This window comes from Haliaeetus leucocephalus, unplaced genomic scaffold (genome assembly GCF_000737465.1).
Source record: "Haliaeetus leucocephalus isolate CR32 unplaced genomic scaffold, Haliaeetus_leucocephalus-4.0 Scaffold13, whole genome shotgun sequence".
NCBI lineage: Eukaryota > Metazoa > Chordata > Aves > Accipitriformes > Accipitridae > Haliaeetus > Haliaeetus leucocephalus.
This window is the reverse complement of record NW_010972449.1, coordinates 2,254,273-2,269,319: the sequence shown is the minus strand read 5'-3', so window position 1 is coordinate 2,269,319 and position 15,047 is coordinate 2,254,273.

Sequence of the window (15,047 nt, the reverse complement as noted above, 5' to 3'; positions counted from 1 at the left end):
AAGCCACAGTGCCCCTCGTCTACTTACCTGTCAAAACACAGGAGACGGAGCACTGATACCATTCAGAGCAATCACATGTTTGGGTGCAACGGGCAAACGTACTGAAGTAGCAGAGCACTCCCCTGAAGTTCACAGCGGTAACTCCCGTGTTGTTTATCAGTAGCAATGTGCATTCGTAGAGATCTTTCCAAACAAGGTCCGCTGGCAAGTGGGGCCACGGAGGTGTGGATTTGTGTGAACTAAAGGAACAGTAAGTGTGCAACATTACACCAATAAATGTGCAAAGTATTATCTCGCACAGAAACCCGTGAGGGCACTGGGCTGGAAAGCTTCTGCAGCGCTGGCTTCTCTCATTAGTCATCCTAGCCTCATTCTGTCTCTGAAACGCGTAGTGCCCGGCTCTAGTGCAGCTCTGTCCTCCTCCTGCACAAACTTGGATGTGGCCTTTGGGCCCAGAGAAGCTGTGAATGCTTGGATGTCTGGTCCTGCAGCAACTACAGCAGGGCTGGGGCAGGAGTCTGCGTGTGGAGCCTGCCGGGGGGCTGCAGCTTCAGAGGAAGAAGCGTGGGAAGCTGCAAACTGTCTCCTTGTCAGGCGAGCCACAGAAAACCCATGGGCTACGCATAGGATGCTGATGTGGCCATCGACAGAGCAAAGGATGGGAGCTCCCGAAGTCCTTGCAAGGGCTTGTCCACTGGAGCAGAAATGAGTGATTTCCAGGGAGGGTAGAGCATGTTTCTGTACTAGTGTTCTGACCAGCTTTGTAAAGACCTGTACTGTAGTAGGTGGTCTTCATGTTGTAATTCTTGAAACTATGTCAGCAGCCACGTAAATCTGCCCCTTCACATGGGATAACAGAAAGTAAAAGCTTGTGCCTGACCAGTAGCTTGGCACAGGACGTATCTATTGTGGTCCTGTTGAAATTGGCCGTGATATCTTGTTAGGGCTGAATTTTGCTTAGGATTGTCTTTGTTTGTGTGACATTAGTACTCACAAAGAAAGAGGCAATCTCCTGGTTACAGGAGGACCTGTGAGGTGAAGCTGGTCTAATAGGTGGAGCAGCTGTAGCTAAACTTCTAGAGCCAAAAGGATGGTTTTGCTATCTCTCTTGCTTGGAAAGGAAGAAATATGGTGAGCATCTTGAGGTTTAATGTAACGAAACAGGCCAGGAATAAAATTAACTGGATAGCTGATACAGATGTGTCAGTCACACTTTGCCCCAAAGCCACTGCTGATTGCTGAGATACCTGTTCCGTGAGGCATTGAGAAGAGGTAGCAAAACAATTTTCAATTCATGGCAGTCTTAAAGAGACCTGCTGCACACAGCAAATTTGATGCTGTGATAACTGACACTGTTTGTGACAGACAAATCTGTGGCTTGTGTAGTGAAGCAGTTCAGAAGTGCCTGCTGTCGCATACCAAAAGGCTGTGGAAATGGTACTTGCTAGGAAAAACGTTGCAAGAGGATCCCAAACACCAAAGGCATCTACAGAAAGCCATAGGAGATCAACAAGATATTTGAGCACACTCAGAGTTTTTTTTTATTATTTTTCTTTCCAAAGGCACAAATGGCATTTGGTCTGATCCTATTGGAAGCTGCAAAATAGGGGACTGTTGAGAAACAAGGTGGTATCAGGAAAACCAATACTCCAGCACTGAAGTATAAAGATAAACCGAACATATCTGAGAGCGAAGGAAACAATTGCAGGAAAGGCTGTTCCTAGAAAACTGCTGGAAGGAGGGCAAATGCACCCTGGGCAACAAGTTTAGGACAAATATGGGGAACAATCTTGGATGCATGACCTTGCCCATCCTTACCATGACAGCCTTTTCCTACATTTTGTTCCTGGGAAGATAGTCACAGGAGTTGCTCTGTCTCTGACGTGGAATGCAGGGTTGTAGGAAACAGCGCAATTGCTTAGTCCTCTGCAGAATGATGTGGCTTTCTGATGAGGCAGGGGTCGTGTTTAGAACTGTGCACAACAAGATGGACTTGCAAATGCTACTGTTGATGACAAAGAGCAGCTGGTTGCTTCACGTGAGTCAGATATCATTTGAAATTATGCCTGTGGATTAATTAAACTTGTAAGATAGAAAATGAAATAAATCTGTAACGTGTACGCTACCTGTAATGCAAGTGCACTACGAGAAGGGGCAAACTGAAGCATGCAAGAAACATTGTGTAGAAGGGGAACAAAAATGTATCTCTAATCTGATTTGTGGGGCTTTTTGTTTGTGTTTTTCTATGTGAGCCTTCCAGGAGGTTCCACTGGACTCCCTTGCTGGAGAAAAACCCTGCTGCTCCTGTAGGGCAGGGCTCTCGTGGGTTGTCACTGGTCAAGCGGTGACAATAGGCAGCTTGGCAGAGTCAGAGCGTAGACTTTGCAGTATTAAAAATCAAGGCAAGTAGTGTTAGCTCTTCTCCATGTGTGGTTAAATGCTTTCTGTGTAGCTGGTGCCAGGCACTGTCGCGGCCCACTGCTCACGAATGCCTTTGCCAGGTGGAGACCACGTCTGCTTTTACTTGGAGTTAAGGACCAAATGAGACTTCAGTCTGTGTGTCACTTCTAAATGATACTTAGGCTCGTATTTCAGGGAGGGGGTTTGGAAAACTGGATCCTATGACACTTTCAATGGGTGAATTCACTGATGTCTTTTTTCTTTTTTTTTCCCGTGCTCTGAAATACATGAATAACCCACGTGCATGTGAGAGCTACCCCATACCACAGCTGTATCAGCGGAGGATCTTGCGTTTCCTTCAGATTTCACACCACAATAAGTGACTTGGATCAGGCAGTCTCTCAGAGAGAAGCCACCATGGGAATGCTGTTTTCAGCATCCCACACTGTCCTCGAACAGAAGTCGGAGACCTCCCATTTCAGTCTGTATAGCAATTGGTTGCAGTGCCCCTGTTTTGCAGGAGATTAGTGCCATTGTGTCTACAAGCAGAGATTGTGCAGTCTAATTTTGTAATGAAGAATTATAGTAAAACAGTAGGCAGTGCTTCCTGCAAAGAATATCTGCTATGTATGGCTTTATACAGGATAAACTGTATGGCTTAAATATAGAAGCAGCATTCTTCTGTTAGGAACTCTAAAAGAAAATGCGTTCCATTTGGTGTTTGCTGGCAGTGCGTTTGGTACGTCATTCACTTACCTATCTAAATTCCAAATGTAATAGGTAAACCAACATTAATTCATTCTCCGATGATGTACTGGACTGATGGAAATCATTATACATTTGAGAGATGTGTGTCCCCCATTGCAGCGTAGCAGTTGTCTGTCAGGGTCTGGCTTGCAGGTACCCAGGGTCCCTTTCGTAAGCTGGGCAGCGTGCTGTACCTCCTACAATGCCAACTGTGAAATCTCCTTAGCTCCCAATTGCTCCCTTTCTCTTTGACTCACAAGGACCTTGATTTCAGCTACGTCTGCGTCAGGCTCTTAGTAACAAAACTTCTGTCTGAAACGTGCTGTGTCTGGCAAAACAAGCAGCAGCTCTTGCGAGGTCCTTCCAAGCAGGTTTCTCTTACTGCTGTCATTCCCCATGTGCAAGCACCGCATACCCATCCCAGAATTTGCTTCTTTCCTTGTGATGGATCAACTCTGTTATTTTGGAGCACAGGCTCACAGAGCCAAGCTAGAGGATCTCCAAGGGAAGTTTTAAGTGTTCAATAAAAGAAGGAATGCAGGGAGAAAAGAAAGCCCCAACTCAAATGGCATCATTCTCTTTCCCTCATCCCTTTGAGGTTCTCCTGCCTTCCCTGCCTGTGTGTGACCTCCCTCCTCTCCCAACCAGCCGCTTTCTTTTTTCAGTCTTCCTCCTGCCCCTCACCCTCCTCGTTCATTGATCTCCCTTTAGGCTTTATTAGTGACTCCCCCTCCCACCCTTTCTCTCCCTCAGTTTTTCTGATTCTCTAACATAGGACAATCGAATGAGGCCAGACTCCTAAGCCGAAACTGGGGGTGAGAGGGAAGAGGCGTTAAGATTTAATGATATTGCCTCTTTAAGGAATCCCTAATTCCTAACACCCATCTCCTCCCCCACCTGAGAACCAATTAAAACTCAATGAATTCAAGTGGAGGCTTTTGTGCATCACATGTGCTTGACTAACAAAGCCTTCTCCATGCTGGAATAAAAGCTTCTATTCAGCAGCCAGTTTGTTCTAATTCAAATCACTTCCACTCCAGCATCCTCTCCTTCCTTGCTGCTCCTGAGTTCCCAGGCTGGGCTGCCGCCCACGCAGCCCTGCCCAGGGCTCCACGCTCCACCTTGCAGAGCCCTACCTCGGTGGCTGGGGAGCAGAGGACTGGAGATGACCTCCGTATGGTCAACTGGGCAGTCCATGGTCATTATGGCCCCGTCCCCAGGAGTCTGCTGGGCTGGGGGGTGAGCCCACAGTGTGCTCTGCAGCACAGGAGCTCCAGCCTTGGGAGCTGTCTCCGAAGGGGCTCTGCTGCGCCCTTGGGAAACAGCTCGCTCATCTGTGCAGAGTCCTCTATGCACAGACAGAAAATTACCTTGTCTATGCGTAGAGCTCAGCCTTCCTTGAAACCAGTGAAAACCCTCTCCTTTCCTCTTTGCTGTCAGGGTTACGCGGATGTGGTGACACCTGAAGTAGCAGGGGAGTCCAAAAGCACACAAAGTCTAAGTGAGTGCAAGTAGTTTGTACTTTCATTTGCCTCGGGGTATAAATTGTGCTACCTGGGAACCTGAGGGTAGCTGTCCTCTACCATGCCCTGAAAATAAAAAAAGGGGCTTGAATAAGGTCATCTGGGGGATAGAATGTATTTCATGCTATTCAACTTCCAAATCTAAAATCCTCACCTGAAAGGTTTGTAGCTGCAGGTCGGGGTTTTGGGTGGCTTTATGCAGGGAGGCAATTCTCTGTCGAGATGTTAGTCAGGTAATCTTCCTGGTGTAAAACAGGCTCTGCTCAGAGCTTTTGCCTGTTCTTTACTGATCAGTGTTACCTGAGCTGTTAGCAAAGCTGTGTGCATGACATTAACTGGGTTATCTTTTCCCTGTTCCCGCAGCCTCCTATTTGTGGTGACACTTTTGGATTTTTTTGCTCTTGTGAGAAATCTCTGGTAGAAGCAGGTTGAGTGCTCTGCTCTGATGGCAGTGAGGTTTTTACTCCCTCTAATCTCTCCTGGGAGCAAGCTCCAGCACTGCAGGCCAGCTGCCAAGGAAGCTATCTGCTCTGCTCCAGAGCCTTGTTCTGGTACACGGCAGTTGCATCACTCCTGAAACACGTGGCTTTCTCAGGGAGTCATGAAGGAGGTACCCAGCTCTTGGGTGGCTAGGACCTTTCCCACAAAGAGCTCTGGCAATTAAGATGAGCTCTTGGAAGCTGGTTTGCTATTTGCAGAGGCACCAATGGTGAGAGGAGCGATTTGGGTTTACATGTAGTTAGGAACCTGCGGTGTCTGACAATGGGGGTATTACATTTTGAACTCATCTGAAAGTCTGTAGGGCTGGTAATTCTTTCCACCACACTGCCTTGCAGCTGCCAAGCATGGCAGCAAGCATTAGCGCACATCAGGGTGTGCTGCAGTCTTCTAGTCAACTTTTATGAAAGAAAGATTTGAACATCCCTTAGTGGTCCTGTTTCTTGCTATAGCTGTGCTCTCTCACATCTGATCGCTAACCTCAACTGTGGCCAGCATCTAGAGCTAAATATGTTTTACTGTTCCCAAAGAGCATGTTTGGGTCTCTACTTGTTTGTCTCATTCGTGTGTTCATAGATTTGGACACAGAACCCTCCTTTGCTGTCAAACGACTTTTACTGTTTAGTAAATTGGCACAAATTTTTTATCCAGCTTTTTTCCTGTAAGTGCGAGTTGGCCTCTTGTTGCAGTGATGTGCAGAGTTTAAAAAAATTTGTGCTCTGGATAGGTTTTTCCTTAGCAAACCCAGTCCTAGGTCTACATAAATGCAAAAGAGTAGGGACTCTGAAAATATGCAGAATGTACTGGGCTCTCAGACTACCCCACAAATTGTAGAGAACGGTTCTTTAAGTGACAAGTTAATTTCAGGTAATGCTATGCGTATCATGACAGTATAATCTCTGTCCATGAATATGGTGAGGGGGAAGAAGATCGGATAAAAATCTGTTGGTTTGAAAAAAAATACTTCATTCCCTGTGAGTTAGAGAGTGCTGATTATTCGGAGGAAGTTAAAAAGTATTTCCCTTTACAGCTTTTGGGTTATTTTCTGCAGCATGTTCTCTCTGAAGATCTCAAAGCATTTTTTTCTTCAGATAGGGAAGAAACACCTCAGTTTTCAAGTAGAAAAACAGAGTTTTCTTGGCCCAAATCACCCGGCCAATCTGTGAGAAGAGGTAGGAGCAGCACCAACAACTCATGAGCTTTACTGAGGAGCTCAGTCCTTTTTCTTGAGCCTGCTGTGAAATGCAGCAACTGTGTTGTAAACTCTGTGAGGTGGGGGGCTGACTGCACCGTTGTGCCTGCCTGGGGACTGGCAGGGCTTAGTTGGTCCCTAAGTTTTTTTTGTAATAAACGTGCTTAATTGAAGGGAGCAGAAGATCTGAGCTCATGCAGTTGTGTGGCTCGGTGGGCAAAACAGCCCCTTCCTTCGTGAGGCAGCTGAGCTCTCCTTGTGTCAAACACTGACCTTCGTCTCTGGGGCTCTGCAGTTCATTCCTGTTTCTCGTTAGTGAAATGAGTTTGATGGTCTCAGACTTGCTAGTAAATGGTTTCTACTTCAAAACAAAGTGCAGTTAGTTTGGCAGGAGAGTCCCAGCTCTGACCTAAAACTAAATTACAGCTGACCCTGAGATACTGAGGCCCCTCCAGGTCAGGGACAAGGGCATTGTCAGGACACTGGGAGCTTGCACTGTAATTAGCAGCAAAGGTATCAAATACCTCTGTTTCCAGCATTCCTGTCCTTAAAGCAACACAAGCATAAAATCCCAAAATTTCTCCTACTGCAGCTTCACTTAAAAAAACAAAACAACAAAAAACCAAAAGGGAAGTAAGGCTGAACAAACTTTCATTGATTTGCTTTTTCTCTGTTCTGCAGTAAATCCCTCCCCATCTTACACTGTCTCCCACAATCCCTTGTTCCCCCAGCATCTGGGAATGAATTTACCAGACGCTGCATTGCTTTCAAGGCTCCAGAATAACCAACGAACATGAGCACATTCTGTCTGACTAGCAGGAGTGTGTAAGAGGAGCTTTCCTAGTTCAAAAACTTCTTTAGCTCAAGAGCTGCTCTCCCAGCAAACGTCTCTTCTATCCCCAGCTTTCTTCAAACACCAGAGAGGCTTTTCTAGATTCACCCTCCAAAATGTGATTTGTTTTGGATACACTTTAAGTCACAGGAACATGATAACTTTTGAGATAGGGAAATGCTTGTACTAGCTTTCTTGGTGTCTAGCAGAGTGCCAGTAAACAGAGGACAGGGTGCTATTGTGGCTAAAAACATAGAGGAGGTATAGATCATCTGAGTGTTACGCTTTCGACCTAGTCACCTACGCCACTACATGTAAAGAAACACAGATCTTGGATGTGCACCTTGAGACACCACGTGCTTGTTTTGCAGAAAAAGCTTTGTGCCCAGAGCTTCCCCAGGCCTTATTTGGAAAGAGGAACGTTTACTGCATCTCCATTTTTTTGACTCAAATGCTCAAAATCGATGGAAAGTTTTGGAAGACGCCTCACTGTTTCCATCCGTCACAAGTGGGCAGTTTCCAAACCCCAAGGGTGTCTGTGAAGCAACAAACTGGGTGATCCCCAGAGATGAAATGCTGAAGCAGGGCACGACATACTGCACAGGGCTTCCAAAAACACCCGTATAATCAGATTACAAGTCCAGTGAGTCAGGATGTCACAAGCCTGAGTATGATCCCACTATTTCCAGTGTAACTCATGAGATTTTTCTCTTCTGATGTCTCCAGAGCTGCACTGGTCATTCCTGCAAACAGAAGAGCAGAATTTGCTCATTGATCGATTAGGAATGTGTCAGGTAGATGGAACTAAAATCTTAAAAACATTTAATTAGATTAAATTTTTGCAGGAGCCTGAAGGTTTTCTTTTTAATGTTAATGCTCCCCATTTTGATACATGTGTCCCACAGAAACTTTGATTTGTAGGGGTTACTGTTTCATTTCTACTTTTAGTAAAGGGGTGGTTCCAATATATACTGTGCATGTCCCCTGTGAGAGAGGTTTCCTGCTGCTCCTCTGCATGCCCCTGCTTTTGACAGAGTATCTCCATGTTGCTTGTGTCCCAGCTTTGCGCTGAAGAATGTCTTGGACAGCTACTTTGGAGGGAGCTGGTCCTTAGCTGTTGCGGCAGCTTGGCCACCAGCCAGCTGGGAGCACTGAGGAATATAGTTTGTGAATCACTTCTTGCTCCTGGTGGGAAAAGGGTCAGTGACTCAGTTTACTTCAGCTTGTGGAACCGCATGGGCATAAGGTAGGTGGGAAAGTTCTGTCTGGGACCAAAAGAAAAAAAAAAAAGAAAAAAAAAAAGAAAATGGCATAAGGACCCTAATGTAGCAAAATCAGCCTTGAGGGAAATCCAGAGCAGGCAAAGGCGTGAAAAGATAAATGCTTAAAGGCTGTGAAAAGTGAGCAAAAGATACAAGGGCAAGAATGGACAAGTAGCAGCAGGAGCAAAGTATTTCCCACTAGACTATGAGCAGTGCAGAATCAGAGCTTGACTTCAGTGAGAGGTTAGTTCACTGGGTCTGTGGGCAGGGGGAATTGCTGTGTCTTGGGACCAAAGAGCAGATTTTGAGCCTTTTCCAGTTCCAAACTCAACATATTTAAAAGCTGGTGTAGGTTGCTGCAGCTGGAATCTTTAGTAACAGCTGCCTGCTTTCACATTCCCTAGCCTGGAAGGATCGGGAGCCTGTAAGCCTGAGCGAAGATGCTGTGCCCTGGGGTGGGGGAAACCCTCCCTCTCTGGAGGATACCACTCCTGGCCCCAGAGCGTCTGTTCTGGGTGCAGTGCTGTAGAAAGCCAGGATTTCCAAGTACAACGCCCACTGGGCAAGTTCGTGCCTTGCCATAGTCTATTCTTCTACGGCAAAGAGAAGAACGACCGGAGATGACTACAAGTGCACCTGGACCCTTGCAGCCTCTCTCGTCTCCCTTCCCCGTTCAGCAGGAAGGAGGCTCAGGCAGGCGTTACAAGTACAAAGCAGCTAAGCCGCTCCTGCAATCTGAGGATGGGAGCTTTGCCTGGGAAGACACTGGTGTCCGTCTTGATTAGGATGTGATGCCTGATGTAAGTCATGTGACAAGTACAAACAAAATACCTTGGCAAAACCTTGAGGAACCAGGACAGGCTGAGCTGCTTAAGGAGATTTACAGCGTGTATTTCTGTCCTGTACACTAGCCTTGGTCTGAACCTTTCCCACCTCAGGAGCTCCAGCACGCACCCTGGATTTTAAAGATGCTCTTTTCTGTTCTCTCCTCCAAATAATCTGTAAACCTTCTCAATTTTGTGCTGTTAACTTTAACAGTGTAGTCCCAGTTACTTTACACCCCCACAGTACCAGAATGCTATAAAGTTGTCTTCTGAGAAGTGCTGTTGGGATTTGTGGAGCAAAGGTCCCGTCAGCTTAGATTAGAAAATAAGTCTTGAAGAAATGGGAGAGTTAAAAGCCAGTGTGAGTGTCATAGCAGAGGTAGGAAATCGATTATGTCCTGAAAGAGAGGGGATGAAAAAACAGCTTCTGCCTGCTCAGCTCCTGTTTGTATGTTGAGCCAGAAGTTCTCTGTTTGCTCCTGTAAGTGCATTTTCCTTCTGGTGCTGCTCTGGGACAGTGCCAGTACCCAGATTTTCTGCCTCCTGCAAGCATCTCGGTGGAGGATCCAGTCCTCCTTCCCCTGAGCCCTGTTCTCCCCTTGCTCCCCTGTTGGCTTGGACTCGGCTATCTTTAAGGCAGATTTTAGAGGTCCTTGACATGGTGGTGGCTCCAGCCCTGGATGAATAATTCACACATGCGTCAGACCTGCAGAGGATGTGCAGATCTACTGATAGTGCAGAATCACTGGTCCCTGCCTGAGAAGCTGGTTACTGGAGGCCCAGCAGACTGGGCTGCAAGGCACCCAGCAGTGTCACTGCAGGGAGACACTGGAAAAGCTGTGTCCGGTGTGGTTTGTATTTGGGTTTTCTTTCTTTTTTTTTTTTTTTTTCCTCCCACTGGGACACAGGATTTTATTTTTGATACAGAACTTTAATACTTTTTAAAAATGTTAATACAGAAACCCATTTTGTCTAAGATATCTGGCAGCCATTGCACTGGCTGATGCTCTCAAACCTGACCCAGGCCTTTTTCTGTTACCCTTATTTACCCGACTCAGTCCCAGAACTTTTCTCCAGTCCTGGTGGTGTTTGGTGCAGCCTGGCCCCAAGCTGCTCTGTTCCTTGCCCTGACATGTGCCTGTGGACCACAGCCTTTAAATTTCTCTGTGTTATTCCTTTCTTCTCTAGCCTCCATCTATGCATTGGAACGCACTCGGAACTCCCCTTTCTATCAGACAAGCCCTCACTTTTGCCTCCTTTACTCCAAACTCTTTCCTTTCCCCTCACGTGATGAAGAAACTGTAGAAACTGAGGATTGAAAGTGGTGCCAAGAGGTCACCTCTGCAACAGGCAAGGACAAAATAGAACCTGATTGTAGGGTTCGGTGTTCGGAAGATCTCGCGATGTCACGGAAAGACGGAGGGTTAGTCGCAGCCCTATGACGTATCTGTAATCCCGCCTACCCTTGTTAGTATAAAAGGAATTAACTGCGCAATAAAAGGCAGAAGTTGGCGCTCACACTGTGTGTGTTATCTGTCTCTTTCCCTGGTCCGGGCCGACCAGTGATCTAATCGTGGCACCTTGATATGCAGCGAACGCTACACCTGATCACCAAACTGACGTTTGCTTAATTTGTTCTTAAAAATCTTCATGAGTGGACATTCCTTGGCCTTCCTGGCTGACCTCTCCCATCTTTAGCCATCCTCATTAGTTGCTAAGTTTCTCCTAATATCTAACCTTTATCTCCTTCTGTGCCCCCGAGCCAATTGGCTTATCCTCAATGAGCACAAGGAACAGTTTAATCAATGTCTTCTTTAAAACAGTCTAGCACATCTGGCAGATTTCTGTTGCATCCCTCCTCATCTCTCTTCTCTAATGGTGGGGAAATGGGTCCCCCTATATCACCCCATAGGAAGCTCTGAGCTTCCAGGCAAGGAGGGGAAGAGCAGGAGGCAACGTTCCGCTTCCAGGCTGGGGAAGAGCCTCTTAACAGTGGATGCTGTGGGAAAGGTCCCTTTACATGGGTTGCTGGAGTGAGGACTGGGGAGAGGTTGGGAAGGAGCAAGGATGGAGCAGAAAGCAGTGACTGATGAAAGCCTGTGACAAACGGTCACTAAAAGGTTAGAGGGAAGGTGGAGCTCAGGGCACCTTCGAGGAGAGGGGTCTCGTTTTTCAAATCTGTTGTTGCATTCTGTCACTTTATATGCGATCTTCGGAGTGTTATGTTAAGGAAAATAAAAGGGGGGGAGGGAAGTGAAAATGTTTTCAACTCCTTCAGAGAGGTGGCCCCTGCGCAGTGGCCAGACTGGCACGGTGCTGGGTGCTCTTGGTGTGCAGAGCAGCTCTGGTGTTAGAACTGAGCAGTCAGTGTTTCCTCCCTCATTTCCTGGACTGATTTAGATAGGATCATGGAGACTAGACACCATGTAGTAGTTTTTAGAGTTTGTAGAGAGGGAGAATAGCAGGAAGGGCTCTCTGATTTTTTTCCTTTAGCCATCATTTCCAGAACAGCAAGTGGAAGCCTGCAATCTCCTACTGTCCTTCAGAGACCTCTCCTTTACTGTGCTACCAGTTCTCTTGATGATTTAGTTTTTTTTCCCATTCCATGCAGACCTCTTTCCCCTCTTTTTTCTTCTGCTGCTCCAATCTTGTCCTCTCTCTTCCTTTACTCCTTTCTTCTAGTTATCCCAGTTGTCTACTGTTCATACTCCCCTTTCTCCTGCTCTTTATTCACCCACACCTAATGTTTCTCTTTTCTTTTCCTGTCTCGCATAAAGCCATGTTTCTCTACTCTATTCTTTCTCACCCTGTTCTTCAATGCTCTGCACCACGTAGCCTGGTTTCCCATTGCGAATCTTGCCCCGTGAGGTTTCTTACATGAAGCAAAGAAATCCTCGGTGCCTTTGCAGCCATTCCTCTCTTCCTGTTGCTGACTCTGTCCCTCCCCCCCACCTGAGAGGAGTCTAAATAATTAAATTTCTCTAAATAGCTCTTCTCCCGCTATGTGCCTGACTTTTGCCCCAAGCCAGCTCCTGCCAAGCAGGAGGTGGCTGAGCGGGGGGTTCCCTTTGAGGCAGACACCCCTGGCTGCCTCGTGCATGGGCTAGCAGGGAGGTTTTGCCATCAGCCCCTCCAGAGGGTCAGCATCCTTTCCAAAGCAGCCACGAGCACCACTGGAAGCCGCTGCCAGAGACTGGCGTTGCCCCCAGGCTGCCTATGGAGCTGCAGTTAATATCTTCCAGGTTTGCATGTTCAGCATCATAATGCAAATATTACAAAAATTATTTGAATTCCAGTTCAAGTTTGTTTATCAACGGTCCAAACTAAACGAAAAGCGAAACTTCTCGTAGTACCTGACTGCCAAAACCTCCTGGCTAGAGACAGGTCTCCAAGACACAATCTCTCCTTAAGCCTTATATGATGAGGGAGGAAAAGAGGCGGCTGCTGCCCTGCCTCTCCCCTAACCTCCACTTTTTGGAACCTCCCTCTCACCATGAATAACTCCAGTGTCTGCCACTGGTGCTGGGCAGAGCTTTGCCAATCATCCTCCTCAGCAGGAAGTGGACATGATTTTGATAGTGTCACTCTACCACACACGAGACGCTGAATAGCAGCAAGAAAACTGAGCAGTTTTGTTAATCTCGCTGGTGTTTGGCAACCTCTCAGCAGCAGCCACAGAGGCACTACAGCTGTCTGTCTGCAGCCCCAGGAAAACAATGCTGCATTATTTTATATTCGGCAGATCATCTTTCCAATCATAAGGTCTGGAATGTTTTATATATTTACTTCTCCATGAGGAAAGCTTCCTCCTGTCACTAATCAACAGATTTTTCAAGACCCGCTGTCTTGTGTGTTACAGAGATAAATGAATTGATATTTACAAAGCACTTTGGGGTCCTAAGGTGGAAATACAAAATATTGCTTGTATGTTTTGAAAAGGGCTTCGGAATAAGTTACGTGGTACGATGTCATTCCCAGCGATGCAAGTCCAACCACATCCTCCATCCAAATCTTCCTGAATGCTCACTTTTTTTTCCCTCTGATGTTCACAGATGTTAACTCACGTTGGCCCTGTTCTCCCTTCTCCAATATTATTTTGGTGGAGAAAAAGAGAATAAAATAATAAGCATAATGCAAAAAAAGATACAATGAAGCCTTTTAACGCTGTGTCCCTCAGAGGTCTACTTTATCTGTCTCATAAATAACACACATTTAAAATTATAGCAATGCACTGGTAGTAAACCAAGAGATGTTATCCTTTAGTGTGCCCAACGCTGAGCTCTTCTTTCTTTTTTTCTTTCTTGTGTTTAATTAGCATTAGTACTGTGCCTAGGTTGGGCAATTACGGAGCATAAAACCTGTGCCAGGTGACTTGAAAACATTAGTCCCCACTTTGGAGTATTTGCCATCCAAATTGGAGAGAGCAGGTGCCAGGAGGCAGCGCAGCAGCAGTGAGTTTGGGCAGCGTGGCAGGCGGCAGCGGTGGCTTTCTGACAGCCCGGCTACTGTCCAGGTTTCTCAGGTCGTACAAGGGGAGATGGCCGGGATGCTGCCTCAGCACCCCTCCTTCTGCTGGCTGTGCAGCCCTTCCCCGTCACTGCCAGCTGCAGTACCACCTCTGCATGTTGTTATTTATATTTCTCTTCTGCACCAGCCCAGCTGCCTCTCGGGGCATCTCCACCCAAAGTGGTGACTTCAGCCCTGTGGAACGATGAGTGGGTTATTCTGGAGAAGAAACTCAGCCTGGACTGGTGGCAGCGGGAGCTGCGGCTGCTCCGCGGCCACAGCTGGGCTGCTGTGTAGGTCAGTTCCCTACCAAGTCTCTGGTGTCGAGTGTGTTGCTGTGCCCAGGTACAGGGCCAGGAGACAGGATAGTGCCGCTGACCCAGCTCAGGAAATGGAGTGGGTGAATGGTGGTTTGGCAGAGCTAACAAGCAGGGGATGAATTTAACTCAGAGTTGCAGCCACAGGCCTTGGGATGAGCCCATGTAATGAAAGATACTATTGCAAAGTCTTCTTAAAACAAAGGTGTCCTGGTTCTTCAGCAAGGAGATGAGGTATATTGGCACGTGGGAAAGCAGCCATGAGAGAAGGGGAAGAAAGGTCAAATGAGGATGGCACTGACCTGAGAGCTGTCAATACCTCGCTCTAGGCGGCAAGAGGGTACAGGGGAGACTTGTGCTGGAAGGAGCGGAGCTAGAGATGCACGTGGGGAATATTTGGCAGCACAGTGGCACATGCCTGGGACCCTGCGATACCCTCTTGCAATGAGAGGGGCTCGCAGCAACTGTCACCAGAGCTTTTGTGCACTGCTCTGTTCTGATGTGCCACAGATGCAAACAAGTGCCTTCTCTCAGAGCGATGCACGACATGGTCAGGAGAGGCTACAACTCTCATCTGACTCTGGCTTTGCAGGTATTTCATTTGTTCCTCGCTGAGCTCCTCTGGCCACCCGGGCCGGGTTGCCCAAGAGCAGGGGCAGAGAGTGCACAGACCTGCTCCAGAAGCCATCAGTATGTGGATGAACTTGTGTGGCCGTGGAGAGAGAGAGAGAGGCTGGAGCTTGGCACGAGTCCGTCTGTCAATCTGAACGAGCAAGAAACTGCGCCGTGACTTGGCGGCGGAGGGGGGGGACCAGCCTGGCCACCCTCCCCGGTAAACCGCGGGCAGAGACGAGAGCAGGCTGGGCTCTTCGTACCTGGTGCTGCGGGGGTTCCGCCGCGGTGCCCTGCGCCGGCTTCGCTCGGGGCCCGGTGGCCGGTGCAGCCC